The following is a 9,449-nucleotide window of genomic DNA, read 5'->3' as shown; positions in this document are numbered from 1 at the left end:
CTCTTGGGGGAAGATAATGAGAAAAACACCTCAGTGAATAGACATTTTCCAATGGGAATGCAGGGGGTAGTGGGCCTGGTACAAAATAATCTCCAGATACTCCATACATGTTTCCTGGAGGAGGTGCAGGAATAAAAAAAAGGTCCTCTTCTCATGAACTGACTCCTTGGGTCCACTGGAAACAATGCACCTCTGACTGGAGTGGAAGATGAAAAAAAAAAAAAAAAAAAAAAAAACTAGAGCCAGTTGCTTGGTTTTCAGCAGGGAGAGATGAATCAGGCACATTGGAATTACGAAGATTGACTTTGGTATCAGTTTTTACTAGATTCCATTTCTGAAGACAGAGGCCCATCCATCTTATGCAAAGAAGGCATATTCTTTGTTCCAACAGTCCAGATAGCCTACCATAATTAGAATACTATAAATCCTGCCTTTGTAGAGAAAGATGTGGATCAGAATATGGTTAGCCTAATGGAGGGATCATTATCCTACCAGCCTTTTCCCATCGAGGTGACAGGGGAACAATATTATACGGCACTCTGAGGATCCATTAACTCAACATAGCCTGATTTTATCCTTTCATTGATAATCTGTGGTCCCAGAGGATTCTCTTGGCCTCTTGAGCCACTTTCTCCTCCCAATGGCACCAAAGATGAGAATATGAGTGGACCCTTCTTTTTCAAAAGAGGACCTCTCATTTCTGATGAAGGTTGACCCAATAGTGAAGGACCATTTGGGGAATGCTCTCTGGCAAAGGCTGTATTTGAATCATCAAGTGCACAAGGTTCTTTTTCTAGAAAGTTTAAATTTAACTTCATTTTCAGTTAATTTTTGTCTGTTGTGAGCACTTTGTTTCCTTAAATCTTGAGGTATCTTTTAGCACTCTAAGCTATGAGCTCATTATCATGTGCTTTTTTTCTCATAGTACATAATTTGGCCCTGATAAAAATGAATGGTTCTCTCCAATTCTTCTTCAAGATCTTTGACTTGCTTTCTATGGTTTTCCAGCTATTCTTTGTATGGCTGATGTTTTCGTCCACTTCTGAAAGTTTCTCATCTCGCTGTACCCAGTAAATTTCCTCTCCTATTAATTTTCTTTGGAGTTTCATTACATTTTTTGATATATTTCAATCATGACATTAAATTTCTGCTGAAGATTATTATTCTATCTTTTAAGTTGTGTATTTTGACTGTGAAGATACTTGCTCTGTCTTAAGGTTGTTAATATGTTCTTTAAGGTCTTCCTTTACTTCATCTACTTCAGATAATAAACATTTCATTTCTTTCTCTTTCTAAGGTATTAAAGGGGCATATAACTTAGCACCATTAACCTGTTCCTTCAAAGCTCCTTTTGGCTGATCATCTAAGTGAACACCAGTTTCTGATTCACTCTTCATTTTCAATTCCAAGTTACCATCATATTTTAGGTCTTCTCCAAGCACAGAAACCCAATCTTTCATCTGCACCAAGTGTTCAGTCAGAGACTTAATGTGATTTTCTTTATCTCTTGGAACTTGTTCTGCATATACTATAGACTCTTCCAATGTTATTTTCTGTTTATTAAGGTTATTCTCTTTTTCTTTCCATACTTCAGCTTCTTGTAAAATTTGTTTCTGACTTTCATGAAGTTGGAAATTTTCTTTCAAAACCTCTTTTATTGCTACCTTAAATACTTCTGCATTCATTTGAAATATTCTCAAGGTTGTTTCACCTTTGTCTATTAATAACTTGAGGGATTTTGATTCATCTTCTAGAGACTTAATCCTTCTTGATATATCTGCCATCAATTCATCCTGTTGAGAATCTTGAGTTTTATCTCCTTTTAGCTCTTTTTCTAGAAAGAATATTTCATCCTCAAGTTTAGATTTAGACCTATCCAGCTTTGTATATATTGCCTCCAAATTTTCTGTTTCTATGGACTTCTTCTCCAAAATGGCATCCTTTAAAGGTGACTCTAAGCCATCATACTCTTTTTGAACAAGGCTAACTTTCTCAAGTAGTTGACATTTTTCTTCAATTAGTCCAGCAAGTTTTAGAGGAGGCTTTTTATCTCTTCTTACATAACACCTGCTTCTAACACATTGACAACATCTCCACAGAAACAAGAGAATAGCAAAAAATCCAATATCTGCATATATCACCAACTCCCAAGTATATTTATAAGGATGAGGGCCTAGTTTCATATCTACAGACAATGATGCCAAAGTCCTGTATATTTCTTACAGGACCTGCCCCAAATACAGCTGAGGGGGACCCCTTGGCCAGTCCATCACACTAATGCTGCTTTGCCTACTGCTGCTGCAGGCACAGCCTGCCCAGCCACACCCAGACAGGCTGTGGACACTCAGGTCTTTGGTGAGTAACTCAAACGTGCATCAGGCAGTGGAGCACACCATTGTGAAGCAGCTGCAGTGGTGGGGGGTGGAGCTGTGAGCATGGACATGGGAAGCCACAGTCATAGGCTCCCAGGAGATTAGCACACTCAAGTGCCTGTCACTGAAGTCTTGGCCCCTTCATTATGCTGTGCATCATGAAGCAGTGCAGGTTGCAGTCTGTCCCAATTGAGCCAGAGAGGACTCCTCTCCTTGTCACCCACCCCTTAGTTTAGTTTCAGGCAGGCCATGATGGAGTTTTTTTGTGCTCTTCCATTCAGTCATAATGTCAACTAGTTTGATGTAACTAAAATTTTAAAGCTTTGTAAAATAATTTACAGAGCTAATACATCATATATTTGTACCACTTGCCATTTTATTGTAATGACTCATTCCTTTCCCTCCCCTCCTGTCCACTCCCTTTTTCCTTCCTTCCTTCCCTCTTTCTCTCTTCTCTCCCTTTTCTTTTCTTGCAGTGTTGGTAGTTAAACTCCAAGGCCTTCTCCATGCTAGGCAAGCTCTCTACTATTGAGCTACATCTGCAGCCTACTGACACTTACTATAGAAGCAATCTGAACTATTTCTATAGAAAAACTCTTGAGTTAGACTATTTAAAAAGTAATTTAAGAAGAGTTGCTACCATGGGAACAAATCAGTTATGACAAGTTGTTTTTAAAAAGTACAGCAGATGTAATGTTTCTAAAAAAAAAAAGGAACTTGAAACTTGAGTTGGTTTTCATGTCAGTTTTACTAGCCTACTACTTATTTAAGTTTTCAAAATTGTTTTTCAGATGTTCTTTTGACTTCTTATTGGATGTAAAAACTTCTAAGTAACTGGGTCATTATAAATACTAAGCAAAAAGAAGGATACGATGTAACTCTCTGAAATGGCTTTAGCTCCTGAAGGTGAATTATGTTGTTGTTAAGATAGAGTTCATTGCTTGATGTAAATAAAAGACATCTAATATAGTTTTTTTTCCTAGTTATGCTTGAATTCTTGATAAGCCAAATCTAATGTTTGAAGAAAAGCATTCAGTAGTCGTCTTTGGTTTGCTAAAAGCCTCTAAAGTTCAAAGGCATTATGCCATCATGTATTAATAGAGCCATTCTACTTCTATGGCCAGAGTTTTATCAATGTAAACTAAAACACTTGTCCAGTTCCACAGGGTATGAAAGATTAGAAATTTTTTAACAAAAGTAATTATGTGAAGTTAAAAATATGTTAATTAGTTCATGGTGAATATTACTCAATGTACATACATGTATCAGAATCAAATTATCAGCTGGGCATGGTGTCACCCACCTGTAATCCTAGTAGCCACTTAGAAGGCTAAGGCAGGAGTACAACAAGTTCAAGGTCAGCCTCAGCAATTTAATGATACCCTGTCTCCAAAAAAAAAAGAAAGAAAGAACATGGGCCCTTACAGATCCATTAAGCTACAACACCGTGTGCTGCTGCCCTCTGCCACCTCATGATCCAGTAGGCCTCGCCAGATGCCAGCACCATGCTCTTGAACTTCCAGAGCCATGAGCTAAATAAAATGTCTTTTCTCTATAATTTACCTAGGGGGATATTCAATTATAGCAACAGAAATCACACTAAGTTTCAAAGAGATTACTGGTCAAGGCACAAAACTAAAAAGAAACAATTCTGGGACTCAAACCAATTGTCTTGAGTTTCACACAAAATAAAAGCAGTTAGCCATAAAGTAAAACACACAAAAAACAGGCTTCAGATTCCTCTTTACTTGTCAGAGCTGTTTCTGTTTGGATGTAAAAGTCACCAAATGAGAGTAGCTTTTTTACATATACAGCATCGGTATCAAGGTACCTACTTTCAAGTGAACTTCCTGAGCCTCGTCCTTATCTGAACATGCAGGTCAATAACATTTTATTCTTCATCATCATCATCATCATCATCATTATCATCATCCTTGCTATAAAATAGTTATTCCCATAAGTAAAGAGACAAAGAGTATATACATCAAATGCTGTTCCATTCCTTTCCACTCTCCTTTTCCCATTTGTTAGTAGAAAGAAAAAAGTGAGGATTCTTATAAATCATTTTTCTTTGAAGGATTATAGGATTTTCAAATGGTATACAAACTATAATAGCACATAAAATAATAATAAGATACCAAACCACACCCAGCTATAAAATTTAAGTCTTGGCCAATTACCTTTGACTTTCCACTCTGACATGGGCATGTGGTCTTACCACTTATTTAAATGTGAGAAAATTTTGCACCCTTCACATGATCATTCCCCGGATCACCAAAGATGATGATGAAAGATGCAGTACCTTATGTGCTTCTTGAACATTTACAGAGTTCAGGAACAACTAATTGTACACTTTCCCACAACTTGTAATATCATTTACTACAAAAAATCTAGTACAGAAAATTTTTCTTTGTAAGATTCAAGCATTGTATTTTAGGGAATCAGTAGCACCCTATAATTGGAAACTGGTGAACTGGGTGTGGTTGTGCATGCCTATAATCCCAGTGGCTTGGCAGGCTGAGACAGGAGGATCATGAGTTCAAAGACAGGTTCAGCAAAAAGCGAGGTGCTAAGCAAGGTGTGCAGTGAGACCCTGTCACTAAATAAAATACAAACTAGGGCTAAGAATGTGGCTTAGTTGTCAGGTGCCCTTCAGTTCAATCCCTGGTACTCACCACCACCACCATATAAAAAATATTAATGTTTCCTTTCTGACATGTTACCTTAGGAAATGGGAATCTTCATTCTAGAGAATCTACTGTGTATAATTTATTAACTGAAACATGTCAATTTGCTTGACAAAAGGATTCATCATGATAGTACAATAAGGAGTTTGAAGGAGACATCAGAAACTCTAGGAGAGATGCTATGGGCATCCTGGGAGTCCAAAAAGATGATTCCTCTGAGTCCCAGCAGCATTCATGTATCAAATACAACCAATAAACACTCTCATGATTAAAATAATTTTTATAGTGGAAAAAAAACTTTCCCTCTTGGTAAACCTCACTGGACCACCCCAGGGGTCCTCCATGACCCCCTGAAAATCACTCAGACCACCCCAACCTCCAGCACTGTGGCTGAAAGCCACTCTGATTCACTGGTACCTATGCCAAGGCAGTTGTACAATATTTTGAATATCACTCCTGGGTATCATCAAAACTGCTTCTTAAGTAAGAACCATTCTCCCCCCTAAAATTTTAGACAGTTTTCCCTTCATCTATTTGACAGTGTTTTCTACCTAAAAAATACTAGCAGCTGAAAGTAGGATCCAGCTCCATAAACTGCATCTCTTCCCTATAGTAGGATTTCATAAAATTATGTACATTAAAATTTTATTTAGAATTCATGCACAGCCTGATTAAAGTTCTAAGCTGTGATACTGTTTTTTTTTTTTTTTTTTTTTTTTTTTTTTTTTTTTTAACTATAGAGGTACAGGATTTGCTCGTGGATGCTGAAAAACTATATGTGACAACACAATTAATCACTAATTTCTTTGGAACCATGTATTATTAATCTCTTTACTCATCTCAACTAGAATAATAATTCAACCATAAAAGCTATACAGAGATCATTAATAACAAAAAAATTTGGTTTTATTCCTGGAGATACTTGAATTTATTAAACTACACAAGAGTGTAGCACTTAGAATTCTCCTAAAAATATAGAGAAGACCCATAATGTGACAATTTATCCTTCTGCTTAACTTTAAACTGTATGAATTTGTTACAAATGGGTACTACCCAGTCTGTAAGAGCTTGTCACATGGAAAATAATTAAAATCACCATATAGATTTTTGAAGGAAAATATCTGCATTTGAAGACAGAAATAAAAGTCTTAATTTTCAAAAGAAAATTATTAGCTATTTGCAAATTTACAATTCACTAAAGCCATATCACTGTGATTTCATCACATAAAGTGTATAACAGTGCCATGAAATTTTATCGCCAAACAACAACTTAGAACACACAGTTAAAGATATTTGACAATAAATAATTGTCAATAACAAAGAGTAATACACAAAACAATTGGTCAAAAGAGGAACAGTCAGAGCTCTGAAGATGCAGGAAGACACACAGATGCCCAAGAAAGGCTGTTTCCATGAACACAACAGGCAGCCACACAGATCACATTGCACTTGATTTCTGTTTTCAAGTTCAAGATATGATGGGGTGCACAGTAAAGCAGAAGGTCAACCCCAAGGGAGTCACAAGTGAAAGCCATTGACTTATCTCCACAAACACGATTTCCAATACCTGTAAGAGCCACCATCCCATAGCAGCTGAACACACTAAAATACTCAATTTTAAAGTGTACTTGCCCCTTCCAACCTCTCCACCATGTTAGCCAGCATCTCCTGCAGGGGCTGCAACAAGAGGGACTGCTCCAGCCCAAAGCTGTAGATGGACAGGTCCTGGGGGATATTCTGCAAGAAAAGAGGGAGAAGTGTGAATATGTCACCAGTTTCAAGCATCCAGGTCCCATCTACCTTGGTGTCTGTCCTTCAGCTGCTTCAGAGAAAACGTGAAGGTCCTTGCTACCTCTGCACTGTCAGCTGCCCATCACCACAGGTCACTGTCATTACTGCTCTTGTTTCGTACATTATTAAACTCAGGGTAACAAGTGCTGCCCCACCCGGAGTGTGTATCCTGACACACCCTGCATTGGAGCTTTGTCTGTAGTTCCTGTGGTTCCTTATGACAGGGACTATTAATACCACCAGAAAAAAAGAAAGCAGAGAAGTTAGGCCACTTTTACAAAGTCACACAGTCACAAAATATTCAAGCCAGGATAGAAATTTGGACTATTCCATTTCTCATGCATTGGTTTCTAACCTACCAAGCATTCTATGGATTTAAAAAAATAACATCTAAGGCTGGGCAAGTGGCAGACCATGACACCTGTGTAATATGTCTGTGCAGAGAGGAGGGAAGCCCAGAGGAGTGTCCAGGGGCCACCACACCTATGTAAGAAATAGAAAGCAGCAGGCAAGACTGGGTGGAATCTGTATTGGCCATGGCCACCACAGGGGGACCAAGAACAAGGAGGAAGAGCCAAGGTGCAAGAGCAAATTCTGAAATGGATGTTACATAAATCATTTAAAGAGCTGCACACAACTATGAACAATTTTCTGAAGCCTTTTTGAAGCCTTCTTAGATCTTTTAGAGTGTCCTTTGTGTTTAGAATGCCTGGGTTCTTCTGCCAAAGTCTTGCCTTGCCAGCACAAGTTTTGCAAAGGATGTTTGCTGGGATCATAGGTCCTCTCATTTGTTTGTACTGGATGACTCTTGTTGGCTCCCATGATGAACATCCAGATGACATCCTCCCTGTCAGTCTTCTGGATGACTTCAAGCAGAGAAGCCTTGGAAACCAGCTGGTGTGGGCAGTGGGACCAACTTCACAAATGCATTAAGGGTTCAGGGCAGCACTATGACTAATTGTAGTGCAAAAGATCTGTAGAGCTCCCAGTGTGGATGGCAGCCTCGGTGGCAAGCCTGGAGGCCACAGTGAGGGGTATGCCTGTTACCATGTCCTAAAGCATTATACAACTATGAAGGAAAGGAGCCTGGAGACTTTAAATTCAGCAAATGTGGCATCATCATTTTTTCACAACACATTGATAAAAACTGGCTCCACAGGGTAAGTCAATGGGATCTATGGATTTTTCCCAGCCAACTTAGTGCAGATTATTCAACCATTGTCTCAGTCCCCACCTCAGTGCAAAGCACTTTATGACTTTGAAGTGAAAGAGAAAAAAGCAACAGATAATGACCGCCTTCCATTTGTTAAGGATGATGCTCTGACTGTGATCCAAAGAGTGGATGCAAGCTGTGCTGAAGAAATGCTGGAAGACAAAATAGAAATATTTCTGATTTCCTATGTTGAGTTTAATTTGCCTGCAAAGCAGCTGACAGAATGGGATCAGCCTCCCATGTCAGTAGTTGATGCTGAAACATGTACCTCAGCAGCAGTCCAGAGCAGCACTGCCCTAAAGCACTCCAACACCAAGAACAACACCAAAAATCACCACTCCTTCATTTCCTTCACCATAGCAAACAAGTTCTCTCACGCATCCCAGAACTGCCACTCCATGGAGATCAGCCCTCCTGTCCTCATCAGCTCCAGCAATCCTCAACTTCCACAAGGATCAGAGAACTGTCTGGGCTGGGCTTACTTCAGTGCCTCTTCTCAGATTCATGTGAGTACTGCTGCATTCATTGTGACCCAACACCTAAGCAGCCCAGTGACAACTGGCCCTTCATTCACTTTCCTGTTGGATGTCCCCTCTCCAGGTACTTTTGGAACTATGAATCCTCCCTTTCCAGCACCCCCTTCTCCTGGCTACCACTGTCCTCTCACCTCCACCCTGCCAGGTGCTGTGATGCATCTGCTGTAATGGGACTCAGTCTCATGGTAGAATCCACTGCTCACAAATTAGAAGATTAAATATTATGAAGATGTTAGTTCTCCCCAGAACTATCTACAGATTTGATGTCATCTCATTACAAATTTTAGCAGCCAATTTTTTGGAAATCTGAATATTAATTCCAAAAGTATTTATTAATTCCAAAATTAAAGCAGATATAGATCATGTCAGAACCTGGGATTATAGTATAGTAAAATTAATTAGGAAGGGATGAGATTTGAGTATTAATTATTCCTAATTCTTATGTGATCTAGTTAATTTTTAACAATGGTTGGGTTTAACAATGATTTGAAAAATTTATAAAAACTACTCTCTTATAAGTAAATGTGGGCTGACTTTAGCAAACCAATGATATCAGGTATCCAGAGAAGTTTAAGTATCTATGATTTTCTTACCAGTCATTCTTAAGTACTGAAGAATATTAGCCTAATCAAGAAAAAGAAAGAAAAAATAAATAAAATGAAAGAAACTTCAGCCCCTGCCCCAGAATATATAATTTGATTTTCAAGAGGAAACAGGTTTTTGAAGTTATAAATAGCTCAATTTTTTTTTCTACTACATGGCTGGCTTTCCTTACAGATAATAGGTAAAGTCTATGGATTTAGACATGGATAAAACTTCATATAATGTTCTTCAAGCCATTTAAGAAAAA

At 38.4% G+C, this 9,449-nt stretch overlaps 2 pseudogenes; one reads left to right on the top strand and one right to left on the bottom strand.

Moving 5' to 3' along the window:
* Positions 1-527: 527 nt before the first annotated feature.
* On the bottom strand, positions 528-2,183 carry LOC114079484 (melanoma inhibitory activity protein 2-like; annotated as a pseudogene).
* A 5,203-nt stretch (positions 2,184-7,386) lies between these two features.
* On the top strand, positions 7,387-8,767 carry LOC114079485 (E3 ubiquitin-protein ligase SH3RF1 pseudogene; annotated as a pseudogene).
* Positions 8,768-9,449: the final 682 nt, after the last annotated feature.

Source organism: Marmota flaviventris, chromosome 6 (genome assembly GCF_047511675.1).
Source record: "Marmota flaviventris isolate mMarFla1 chromosome 6, mMarFla1.hap1, whole genome shotgun sequence".
Classification (NCBI taxonomy): domain Eukaryota; kingdom Metazoa; phylum Chordata; class Mammalia; order Rodentia; family Sciuridae; genus Marmota; species Marmota flaviventris.
The sequence above is the reverse complement of the archived record's forward strand: the minus strand, read 5'-3'. Positions and strand labels throughout refer to the sequence as shown.